Raw genomic sequence first — 14,036 nt, 5'->3', positions numbered from 1 at the left:
CTGAGATCGCACCACTGCACTCCAGCCTGGGTGACAGAGCGAGACTCCATCTCAAAAAAAAAAGAATGTTGAATATTGGCCCCCACTCTCTTCTGGCTTGTAGAGTTTCTGCCGAGAAAGCTGTTAGTCTGATGGGCTTCCCTTTTTGGGTAACCTGACCTTTCTCTCTGTCTGCTCTTAACATTTTTTCCTTCATTTCAACTTTGGTGAATCTGACAATTATGTGTCTTGCTCTTCTCGAGGAGTACCTTTGTGGCGTTCTCTGTGTTTCCTGAATCTGAATGTTGGCCTACCTTGCTAGATTGGGGAAGTTCTCCTGGATAATATCCTGCAGAGTGTTTTCCAACTTGGTTCCATTCTCCCCATAACTTTCTGGTACACCAATCAGATGTAGATTTGGTCTTTTCACATAGTCCCATATTTCTTGGAGGCTTTGTTCATTTCTTTTTATTCTTTTTTCTCTAAACTTCCCTTCTTGCTTCATTTCATTCATTTCATCTTCCATCACGGATACCCTTTCTTCCAGTTGATCGCATCGGCTCCTGAGGCTTCTGCATTCTTCACGTAGTTATCGAGCCTTGCTGCTCCATCAGCTCCTTTAGGCACTTCTCTGTATTAGTTATTCTAGTTATACATTCATCTCATTTTTTTTCAAAGTTTTTGACTTCTTTGCCTTTCGTTTGAATTTTCTCCTGTAGCTCGGAGTAGTTTGATCGTCTGAAGCCTTCTTCTCTCAACTTGTCAAAGTCATTCTCTGTCCAGCTTTGTTCCGTTGCTGGTGATGAACTCCATGCCTTTGGAGGAGGAGAGGCACTCGCTCTGCTTTTTAGAGTTTCCAGTTTTTCTCCTCTGTTTTTTCCCATCTTTGTGGTTTTATCTACTTTTGGTCTTTGATGATGGTGATGTACAGACGGGTTTTTGGTGTGGATGTCCTTTCTGTTTGTTAGTTTTCCTTCTCACAGACAGAACCCTCAGCTGCAGGTCTGTTGGAGTTTGCTAGAGGTCCACTTCAGACCCTGTTTTCCTGGGTATCAACAGTGGTGGCTGCAGAACAGCGGATTTTCGTGAACCATGAATGCTGCCACTTGATTGTTCCTCTGGAAGTTTTGTCTCAGAGGAGTACCCAGCCATGTGAGGTGTCAGTCTGCCCCTACTGGGGGGTGTCTCCCAGTTAGGCTGCTTGGGGGTCAGGCATCAAGGACCCACTTGAGGAGGCAGTCTCCCTGTTCTCAGATCTCCAGCTGCGTGCTGGGAGAACCACTACTCTCTTCAAAGCTGTCAGACGGGGACATTTAAGTCTACAGAGGTTACTGCTTTTTGTTTGTCTGTGCCCTGCCCCAGAGGTGGAGCCTACAGAGGCAGGCAGGCCTCCTTGAGCTGTGGTGGGTTCCACCCAGTTCGAGCTTCCTGGCTGCTTTATTTACCTAAGCAAGCCTGGGAAATGGCGGGTGCTCCTCCCCCAGCCTCGCTGCTGCCTTGCAGTTTGATCTCAGACTGCTGTGCTAGCAATCAGCCAGACTCCCTGGGCCTAGGACCCTCCAAGCCAGGTGTGGGACATAATCTCCTGGTGTGCTGTTTTTTAAGCCTGTTGGAAAAGCACAGTATTAGGGTGGGAGTGACCTGATTTTCCAGGTGCCATCTGTCACCCCTTTCTTTGACTAGGAAAGGGAACTCCCTGACCTGTTGCACTTCCCGAGTGAGGCAATGCCTCGCCCTGCTTCGGCTCACGCATGGTGCGCTGCTACTGACTGTCCTGCACCCACTGTTTGGCACTCCCTAGTGCGATGAACCCAGTACCTCAGATGGAAATGCAGAAATCACCTGTCTTCTGTGTCGCTCACACTGGGAGCTGTAGATGGGAGCTGTTCCTATTCGGCCATCATGGCTCCACTCTAAATTATTATTCTTATCTTTATTTATTAGTAATTCTTTTTATTAGATGACATTAGGAATCAGCAGGCAAAGAAAGAAGTACAAATTTTAAAAGTGCAGAATAGTGTTTGGGAGCATAGAGATAATTAACAAATCAGATCTAGTAAATACCGTATATATCAAGTTAGGAAACATTCTTCATTTGAATGGGAAACTAGAAAAGAGGAAAATGCAATTCCTCACAATCTGGTAACTACAGCTGACCACAGAATTCTGCCAAAACTGTTTTCCAATTAGATAGATAGACATAGATATAAATGACTTAGATCAGCTATATATAGATGATTATACAGAGACAGGTAGAGACAGAAATATAGGCAACATGTATAAAAAAATTTCTGAAAAATATTCTAACTTCAGGAGGAAATACTGTGAATTTAAAATAAAACAACTAGGTTTATTAGGCTTCGTACTAGGCAATAAAAATAGAAAGTAAAATCTTAAGTAATTATAACATAATTTTATCACTTTACTGGTATGGGAGATAAAACTTTTAAATATTTTAAATCTGGAGCCCATTTTTTAGTGAAATTTTTAAAAAAATCTGTAGAACCCATTCCAAAGGACTTGTCTTAGAATTAAAATAATCTCTAGAAGAGTTTAGGGAAAATTATATGATATGGTAAAACAAAATACAACAGGAGCAATAAATGCAAATGCCTACAAGAGCCAGGTGATTAAAGGAGTGAAGTAAACAAGGTATACAAAATAATCCTAAGTGGTTGAAAGTGGTACACACAGGAGCTGAACTGTCTCACCTCAAGGGGGTGGTAGTCATTTAGTTACAAAACCCCAGCTAATGTGTTGTGGAAATACAGGCTCATTGTTCCCAAAGTTTTTCAGTCTTTATTAGAAACTAGAAATTCAGATTTATGCATGAGACCTCTTAGCTTTTTAAATGTTAGCAATTGTTGCCTACCCAGAATCCATTTTACCTCTGTTCTTCTTAACAAAATAAAGATTTGAGCCCAAATAGCATATAGAATTCTCCTAGTTATAATTATTGGTCCACGCCTAGGCATATAACCTAAATTGCCTAATGCAGGTAGATAGAACATTAAATACATGTTTATGCCACTTAATTCTAGACCTGAAGTTTGCCCTTCTTCTTGCCTTTTATTTGTATGAGATAAAATACATCTCTTATGGTCCATACCAGTTTAAAATGGTCATTTAAAATCATTAAAAAGATACAGCCACATACATCTAAAAAAAGTCAGAAAACCAGAAATTAGTGTAGAAGTCATCCCAAAGGACTTAAGCCTTGTAATAAAGAATCCATTCCAAAGAACTTAAGTCTTGGAATAAAATACTTCATACTGAATTTTTTCAGGTTAAAAATTGATCCCATTACTTTACACTTAAAACTACTTAACCTGAAATGCTTTGGTTAAAGGAAAAATATATTCAGCATATTATTTGAAAATATAATTCAATTGCTCTTTAAAAATAAGTTTTCCTGGCTGGGTGTGGTGGCTCATGCCTGTAATCCCAGCACTTTGGGAGGCTGAGGTGGGCGGATCATCGGGTCGGGAGTTCGAGACCAGCTTGACCAACATGGTGCAACCCCGTCTCTACTAAAAATAACAAAAAAAAATAGCCTGGCATGGTGGCGCGTGCCTGTAATCCCAGCTACTCGGAGGCCGAGGCAGGAGAATCACTTGAACCCAGGAGGCAGAGGTTGCAGTGAGCCGAGATTGCGCCACTGTATTCCAGCCTGGGGGACAGAGCAAGACTCTGTCTCAAAAATAAATAAATTTTCCTCTGTTTCCTAACTCTTCAGACACCGTGTGTGTGTATGTGTGTGTGTGTGTGTGTGTGATCACTTTTCAGGCCAAACAAATGCTTACATAGCAAAAAATAATAGCCCAGTGCCTCTAAGGGTCTGAAATATAGATTACATAACATAAATTTTCTGACACATGGTTATATGAATAATTACAATTATGTTTTTTAATCCCATCATGAACCATATGTAACAGGTAAAAATATGCTTGAATTTCTAATGATAAATCGGAAAATTATTCCTCACAATTTCCAATAATATTAAAGCTTATTTAGTCCAAGTATTAGGAGATTCTGCATACATTCATGAAAATAATCAAGATTTCCCTTGAAAAGGAGAAAACGAATGAATATCCATCTGGCTAGCACAGGTTCGGTACCATCTATTCTAAATAGCAACTCATGTATCATCTGAATTGCTTGTGTGTGCTTTATAAACTGTTTATAAAAAAAATTTGCAGGCTTCAACAAGTTATCATAATAGAAACCCTTAATTCAGTTTCTTACACATTCTCCTAAAAGTAAAAAATAAAACACAAAACGATAACTCTCAACAGTGAAAAAGAAACTTCTGAATATACATACATCTTAATTCCAGAATCTGGAAAGAACTGACATTAATTGCAATGTAGCTGGAAGACGATGGAGAAAGAAAATCTATCCAGGTTTCAGTGAACAGAGTAGTTTGGCTTCATATCATGGAACAGTCAATCTATAAAAGTAGAAAACATTCTATATCTCTTCTACTATTAAAAATTGTGTGTTGTTAGTTTTACCACTGTAAAGCTCTTTCGTAAAGCATCATAAAGTGTCCTCAATCTCTAGCCTGCTACATCTGTCACCAGTTTTAATGAGAAATTGGAAATCAGAGATAAAAGCACACACAACAAAGTATCTATTCTGCTGCAGTACATTTTAAGAGGTATTATCTTCCATTACTAAACCCTATAAGATGATGTAAGTTAGGAAAAATCCTCAGTGCAGTGCCCACCCCTGCCAACACACCCGGGGCCTGCCAAAACCAGCTTCCTTCATATTTGTTGCAAAGTGCAGGAAAGGGAGCTCTGAGAATTTTAGGATTTCATATATTGTATTGACTAAGAATGACTGATGATCTGAAACTGAGGACTTTTAGAAGTACAACTGTAAGAAAAAAAAAAATACAGGCAGCCAGAGACTGGAAATTGCACTAATTGGAAAAGATGTAACATCACTCATGCAGACACAAAATGGAAGCAAGGATAATCCATCCATATTGTCAAAACAATGTATTTGCAGACCCAAGTTCTTTGAAACTAAGTTTAAAAATAAGTAATACGTGCCTATAAAAAATCATAATAACAGAACAGCATCTGGAAGATATCCTGTGGAATCAAACAAGCTGAGATAAAAAGGGACAAAACTGAAATAAGAGAGGAGCAAGAGAAACTTGAAATGCAAGAGTAGAAATATAAAATAAAGTACCCAAAATAAATAAGCAGGAGACTTGGAGTACAAAATCAAATCAGTGACAGAAGAACAAAAAACGGATTTCTAAGAAAATAAAAGCAATAAAAACCACTAGAGAAAAAATTAGCAGTATAAAGTGCATATGCAGATATTTTGAAAAGAAAAAATAGAATGAAGATTTAAATTTTTCAAATAATCTCGAGTCAAAGCAAGACCTGTATGTACAAGTTGAGTTGGTTCATAGATTTTAGCAGGAAAGTATCGATGAAATAAACCCACACCTAGACAAAATTTTTGACAAAATATTTGAGCTACAAAGAATAAAAGCAAAAATAAGCAAAAAGTCAGCATTATAAAAAGAAATTAACTACAAAAATGCAAATATTACGATGCCCTTTAGTATTTTCTCTGCAATACTGGATGCCAAAATACAATGAGAAAATAGTTACAAAACTTTGAATTTAAAAAGTTGCAACTAAAGAATTTTATAATCAATACCAGTAGTAACAAAATATTGGATTATTCACAGGTTTACACAAGATAATATTTATTGTTTAAAAAGTAAAGTACTTGAAGATAGTGTTCAAAGGTACAAATAGAGAACCTTAGCAGCATAATAAGTATTATAAAATAAAAACAACATGGAGAGAACAACAACCATTGGATGACTAGAAAAAATGAATATATGATTATATGAGGGTAGAAGAGACAAAAAGATGAGGAGAAAAGATGTATTTCATAGAACCCCTACTAGTTAACAAATTTGGAGTTGATATACAAGTAAGCAAAGACCATAAGATAATGTCTCAGGAAAATAAAATGTGGAATGACCCTAAGTTATGTAACCCCTTAAAGGGAGTTGATATTAAAATAAATAAATTATATTTGCAAGATACTTGGAGACCTTCCTAAACACGATGTGGTATGTAAAATACTGCAGAACTGGCTCAAAATCACATGTGGAGTATACATATCTACCTGTTTTATACGCATTTCCTTGAAAATAAAGAAAAAATTATATTTAGTGTTTCTATACTCATATGCCATATAATTATATTTATAGCAAAATCTTTTATCAAATTTTATATTATATATTTATAGATATAACTATAATTATCATATAACACATGAAGTAAAATATTAAATAATTCTAACAACCCAATGTACTTCAACAGGTGAATAGTGAAATAAATGATTATACATCCACACCACAGAATCCTACTCCGCAAGAAAAATAAACTATTACTGCCTGCACAAATTGGATAAACCTCAAGGGAGTTACTCTGAGTGGAAAAAGCCAATATCAAAAGGTTATATTGCTATATCATCCCACCTCTAATACAGTTTTGAAATAGAAAAATTAAAGAGATGGAGAAACAAATCTGTGGTTGCCAGAGTTTCGGGAAGAAAGGAGCAAGGAAGTTGGCAGCATCTACAAAATGATAGCACAGAGGAGCCCTGTGATGGAAGTGACCTGTACCTTGAGCGCAGTGGTGAGTCTACACATGCGATGATACTACACAGAACGAAGTACACACACCACACGTGAATGTACGTAAAACTGGCAAAATCTGAATAAGGTCAGTGGATTTTCTGTCAGTTTTTAAATTGTGATATTGTACTACAGTTGTATAAAATATGACCATTGGGAGAAACTAGATGAAGCTTTCATGGGAGCTTACATGGCATCTCTTTGCATTTTTTTCTTGGAACTGCATGGGAATCTATAATTACGTCAAAATAAGAAGCTTATAAAGCAAATGAATACTAAATATTTTAAAAACAGGAATGCTGGCTTGTATCATAGTGTAAGTACTTTATCAGAGATACTCCTAAATATTTTACTTCATATATTTAATTAGGTCTTTGCATTAAGAAAGCAAGATTCACTTTAATGCTGCTTCTGAAAGTTGCTTTGTAGAGAGAGAGAATGGGATGAAACACATGGTACAGTCCTGTTTCATACTAGATTTCAAGGTACATTCTTTAAAGGTTATGTTAAAAGTTGATTGTCTTAAATCTTTATTTTATAAAGAGACTTTAAAATTTAAGTGATCATGACTTTTGCATATAAAATATTACAGGAACATTTAACTAAAAACATATGAAAGAATAAGAGATGTTCTAAATCACCAAGGCAGTTTTACATGCTTTAGATTTTGCATTAATAGAGACACTTTAACCAAACAGCATTTCATGTTTGTCTTTCCCTCACCTCCAGTTCTTCAATTTAATATGTTGTTATCCTCTTTTCAAGAGTTGCAGTACCATTTTAAATTCCCATTAGCATTGTAAAATGATTCGGTTTTTCCATATCCCGGTCAGCATTTAGTGTTATCACTGTTGTTTTATTTTAGTCATTTTGATAGGTGTATTAGTGACATCTCATTGTGGTTTTAATTTTCATTCCCTTAATAACTAATGATATTGAGTTTCTTTCATGTGCTTATTTGCCAGATCCTTGGTGAAATGTCTCTTCAAGTCTTTTTCCCATTTTCTGGTTAAATCATTTCCTTGTTTTATTGTTGATTTTTGAAAACTCTTCATATATTCTAGATACTAGTTCTGACATGACATTGTAGCAATATCTATCACATGTGGTCTTCTGCTATGCTACAAAAAGCATGTTATTACTTATGTTTATTGGTTAGAAATGAGAGGCTACATCAAATGATATTTTTGGTTCTAGATCTTTGAGGAATAGCCACACTGTCTTCCACAATGGTCGAACTAATTTACACTCTCACTGACAGTGTAAAAGCGTTCCTGTTTCTCCACATCCTTTCCAGCATCTGTTGTTTCCTGATTTTTTTAATGATTGCCATTCTAACTGGTGTGAGATGGTATCTTATGGTTTTGATTTGCATTTTTTTCTTTTTTTTTATTATTATACTTCAGGTTTTAGGGTACATGTGCACAATGTGCAGGTTTGTTACATATGTATCCATGTACCATGTTGTTTTGCCGCACCCATTAACTCGTCATTTAGCATTAGGTATATCTCCTAATGCTGTCTCTCCCCCCTCCTCCCACCCCACAACAGTCCCCGGAGTGTGATGTTCCCCTTCCTGTGTCCATGAGTTCTCATTGTTCAATTCCCACCTATGAGTGAGAACATGCGGTGTTTGGTTTTTTGTCCTTGCGATAGCTTACTGAGAATGATGTTTTCCAGTTTCATCCATGTCCCTACAAAGGACATGAACTCATCATTTTCTATGGCTGCATAGTATTCCATGGTGTATATGTGCCACATTTTCTTAATCCAATCTATCATTGTTGGACATTTGGGTTCATTCCAACTCTTTGCTATTGTGAATAGTGCCACAATAAACATATGTGTGCATGTGTCTTTATAGCAGCATGATTTATAGTCCTTTGGGTATATACCCAGTAATGGGATGGCTGGGTCAAATGGTATTTCTAGTTCTAGATCCCTGAGGGATTGCCACACTGACTTCCACAATGGTTGAACTAGTTTACAGTCCCACCAACAGTGTAAAAGTGTTCCTATTTCTCCACATCCTCTCCAGCACCTGTTGTTTCCTGACTTTTTAATGATGGCCATTCTAACTGGTGTGAGATGGTATCTCCCTGGGGTTTTGATTTGCATTTCTCTGATTGTCAGTGATGATGAGCATTTTTTCATGTGTTTTTTGGCTGCATAAATGTCTTCTTTTGAGAAGTGTCTGTTCATGTCCTTTGCCCACTTTTTGATGGGGTTGTTTGTTTTTTTCTTGTAAATTTGTTTGAGTTCATTGTAGATTCTGGATATTAGCCCTTTGTCAGATGAGTAGGTTGCAAAAATTTTCTCCCATTCTGTAGGTTGCCTGTTCACTCTGATGGTAGTTTCTTTTGCTGTGCAGAAGCTCTTTAGTTTAATTAGATCCCATTTGTCAATTTTGGCTTTTGTTGCCATTGCTTTTGGTGTTTTAGACATGAAGTCCTTGATTTGCATTTTTTTAATGACTAGTGATGATGAGCTTTTTTTCATATGTTTATTATACCCAAAGGATTATAAATCACTCTACTATAAAGACACATGCACACATATGTTTATTGCAGCACTATTCACAATAGCAAAGACTTGGAACCAACCCAAATGCCCATCAATGATAGACTGGATAAAGAAAATGTGGTACATATACACCACAGAATACTACACAGCCATAAAAAAGGATGAGTTCATATCCTTTGTAGGGACATGAATGAAGCTGGAAACCATTATTTTCAGCAAACTAACACAGGAACAGAAAACCAAACACCACATGTTCTCACTCATAAGTGAGAGTTGAACAATGAGAACACATGGACACAGAAGAGGGGAACATCATGCACTGGGGCCTGTCCATGGGAGGGGGGCTAGGGGAGGGATAGCATTAGGAGAAACACCTAATATAGATGACGGGTTGATGAGTGCAGCAAACCACCGTGGCACGTGTATACCTGTGTAACCAACCTGCACGTTCTGCACATGTATCCCATAACTTAAAGTATAATAAAAAATAATTAAAAGAAACAAAAATAAAACAAGAAATGAGAGGCTAGAAAAGGAGGCTCCAAAACTTAGATTATGGCTTTCATTCATAATGCTCTTTAAATGGCTTTGGTTTGGCAAAATAAAATGTAACTTATTTTATTTTATTTTATTGTTGTCTTCTGATTGCTATTAGGCACTCTTTGGTGCTGAAGGACATAGCAGCAAACAAGTTAAATTTTTTGTTTTATGAAACTTATGTTCTAGGGAGAGGAAGATATCAAAACAAATCAACAAATAAGTACATAATATGTTAGATGGAGATGCGCTATAAAGCAAAACAAAGTGAGATGATGTGAACACAGAGTGAAAGTGACACTGTTTTATAGAGGGTGGCCAGGAGTGATGTTTCTGATAAGGTGATAATTGAGTGGTCCTGAAGGAGTGAGAGAATGAGTCATGTGGGCTTGGGGAGGAAGGACCTTCTTGGCATGACCTCCTCTGTGCTGCTATCCTGCTTGAATTTGAGAAACAGCAAGGAGGTAAGCACTTGTACTTGTTATAATTCAGGGGAGAATAGATGGTATTTTGAACTAGGATGACAGTGGTAGAGTTGGTGTGAGAGGTAGCTAGCTTCTAAATATACATGGAAGGTGGATGGGACTTGCTGGTAGTTTGAGTACGTGGCATAAGAGAAGTTAGCAAGATGGAGACTATTGATGGACCTTGACAAGGGCAACTTCATTGGAGTGGAGGAGAGAAATTGGGGCTGTGAGTATAAATAGCTCTTGTAAGAAATTTAGCTATAAATAAGGTCTTTTTACAAATTTAAGTCAATTTTTATTGCCATTTATGCAATTATCTATGCTCTTTTTCTTTGATGTCCAGTGATTTTTTAGTATATGCCAAATTCTCCCTATTATACATGCTAGAATTTAATTATTTCTATTTTAAAACATTAATCTATTTATAGATTCTTGGCTAGAACTACAGTTTTAATGGTTGTTTTATAATGTATTTTAATATGTGGTAAAGCAAGTTTCTTATCCTTTTCTTGTTACAAAGTTTCCTATTATATTCTTTTACCTACTTATTCTTCCAGATGAAGTTTAGAAACATCGAGTATTTTTAAAAAGAAATTATTTTAAAATTTTGATTAAAAATATTTCCATTCCTAACTCATTTTTAGAAAAAAATAACATCTTTTAAATATTCAATTCTTATATTCAAATTTGTGCTTTCCATTTCTACTCATTAAGACCTCTTTGGTCACTTAGTAAGTACACTTTCACGGTCTTTCATATACGGAGTGCACAGCTCTTTTAAATTTTTTGCTGTGTTTGTTTCTTTTGTTAATAGTAGTTTAGATTATATGTTCTAACTGGTAACTGCTTAAACTCAGAAAGGTTATTGATGTTTGCTACTGATTTCTAATCTGGCCAAATTACTGAATTCTTTTATTTGTTTTAATATTTTTATAGGAGATTCTATTGGCTGCCCTATGTGGACAATCATATTACCTGCAAACAGCAATATTTTTCTTTGTCCCTTGAAGTAGCTTTACCACTTGATTTTATTTTCTTCCTAATTACATTGCTTATAAATTACTGTTGTTGTCATATAAATCTGTTTTAGAAACAGATTTATAGTTTTCAATGTCCACGTCTATACACTCGATTGATTTCATGGCTGAACTCTAATTCTTGAAAACTATATTTTTAAAGATTTTGGTTTTGATTCAGAAGTACCTGGGGTAAATATTTGACTATTTCTGTATATTTGTTATTTTTTAAAGAAAAAGATAAATTTTGGAGAGCTACAAACCTGAGATTGACATTTTTATTTGCTCTCACACATGAATGGCTACTAGACTAATTATAAAATTCTTATTGTGGGTAATTCTACATTATATATGTATGCAGCATTATCAAATGTAGAGTTGTAATGTAACTAAAAATATTATGTTTCCCATGGGCATTTTTTCTGTCTGGTAGGAATACTGGGGGAAATACAAATTAAAGAACCAGATCACTGATTTCTAGGAATAAGTCCCAGGAAGTGGTGTTCAAACTTTGCAGGCAGTTTTAAAATATATGAGCCCAAATGCATGGTGGCACATGCCTGTAATCCCAGCTACTTGGGAGGCTGAGGCAGGAGAATCGCTTGAACCTGGGAGGCGGATGTTGCGGTGAGCCAAAATCATGCCGTTGCACTCCAGCCTGAGCAACAAGAGCCAAATTCCGTCTCAAAAAAAAAAAAAAAAAAAACCCATTTTACATTTGTCTCTCATTCATTTTGAGTTAATTTTTAAATTACATATAAAGTACCCATCCAGATTTATTTTTTTCATGTGAATGTTCAATTGTTCTTGTATTATTTGCTGAAAAGACTAACCTCTCTCCTTTGAATTGTCCTTGTCCCATGCATTTTATAGATTTTGTTTTGAATGGAATTTCTCTTCTATTTTTAAGTTGGTTTTTATTAATATGTAGAAAAGTATATATTTTGTATTAGACCATTTTGATGAACTTCCTTATTAGTCCTAAAATATTTTTACCTGTTTCTTTTAAATTTTTGAGGAAAATGGTAATGGGGTATTTAAATTATAGTAGTCTTTTTCTTTTCAATATTGATGCCTCCTATTTTATTCCTTCACTTATTGAGTTAGCTAGCTAAATCAAAACAGTGATTTCAGGAATCACTAACTTATTGAATTTGATGAACTACTTCACATAGTTCACATTTACTGGTTTGTCTGCTTCCTGTTAAATATAATTTATAAGGTTATTGAAGAGTTCTTCTAATCCTGGTTTGCTTAGAGTTTTAATCGGGATTTTTTTCATTTATCTATTTATTGAATAATAGACTTTTTATGTTGAACTTTTTAATTTTTGAATAAACATAACTCATTCAAAATAAATTAATCTTTTAATATACTACTTAATTTAATGTTTAATATTTTATTTTGAGTTTTTGCATCTATATTCATAGGTGATATAGATATTTGATTTTTGTATTGGTTATTCTAACTTCCTGAAATGTGTTGGGAAATTTTCCTCTTTCTATTTTTGCTGTTGCTGGTTTTATTTTTTCCCCTAAATTTATTTTGTCTTGCACTATTTATTGAAGTGATTTTGCAGGAGGATCTCTAAATCAGCATTTTTATTAGAATCATTCATGTTGTATATAACTGTGGTAAATTTGTTTTCATCACTGCATAAAATTTGATTGTGTGAATACACAGCAATTTGTAGACATCTCCTCTTGATAGACATTTAGATTAATTTCAATTCGGAACTGTGATAGTTCAGAGCTATTTCTGTTCTGGGCTATTGCAAATAATGTTTCCATAACATTCTTTTGCAAGTATCATGGTTTACATATGCAAGACTTCCTCCAAGGTACACACACATACTCCACCAGTGAAGTAGCTGGTTTGCAGAATATGCAAACCTTCCAACTTTCCAGATAATGCCAAAATGTTTTCAAAACGACTCTACTAATTTATATTATCACCAGCAGATATGAGTTTCTGTTGTCAACATTCTTGTCCAAACTTGCTTTGTTGAGACTTTCCTTTTTACCAATCTACTAGGTAAGTGGTAATATCTGATTTTAATTTTCTTACTAGGATTATCAGTGCTGTTGAGACTTTTTTCATATGTTTTGTTATCCTTATTTCTTAAAGGATCATAGATTTGTCATGCATTAGCTTTTTGTCCCTGTAGTAAGGATAAAAAGAGCATAAATTTAGAAAATTGACAAGTTTGGTTTCAGATCCTGACACTAATTTTTATTAAAAAGAATGACTTACTGTTTTCTATGAGGTTATGAGAGCAAAATTATTCAGAGCGAAAAGAAAAAGACACAAAGGAGTACAATCTGTGTAGTTTCATTTACATTATGCTCTAGGAAAGCTGAATTTAGCTTTGGGGATTTTTTGGAGAATTAATGTGTATAATGTATATAATGATATCAAACACAAAACCTGATCCATATTAGAAGCTGAATACATGTCCCTCTACCTCCTTTGCTTTCTTTTTCTTTGGTTGCTCTGTATGACAAATATCAGACACCTGTGTAGTTAATATCTGTTATCTGTGTAGTTAATACCTATCACTGCTTGCTATCTGCATGACACAGAAAGAAAAGTAGACTTAATTTACATGTGCTATTGTTTTATGTGGATTTTAAAAACTTTAGGTTGATTTTGAACAAGGAAACATCTTTGGAAACAGGATGTCTTTTATTACTAATTACATATCTGGAGAAATAAGATTTCACATTAAAGATATAGTCCTGATTTTTAAATAATTTATTTACGTTGTGGTTCCTTGGGATTAATTATACAAAGCTGGGTTAACCCAGTCATTCAACTACTTTCTACTTATAATGA

The sequence above is a fragment of the Nomascus leucogenys genome, chromosome 22a (genome assembly GCF_006542625.1).
Source record: "Nomascus leucogenys isolate Asia chromosome 22a, Asia_NLE_v1, whole genome shotgun sequence".
Classification (NCBI taxonomy): Eukaryota; Metazoa; Chordata; class Mammalia; order Primates; family Hylobatidae; genus Nomascus; species Nomascus leucogenys.
The sequence above is the reverse complement of the archived record's forward strand: the minus strand, read 5'-3'. Positions refer to the sequence as shown.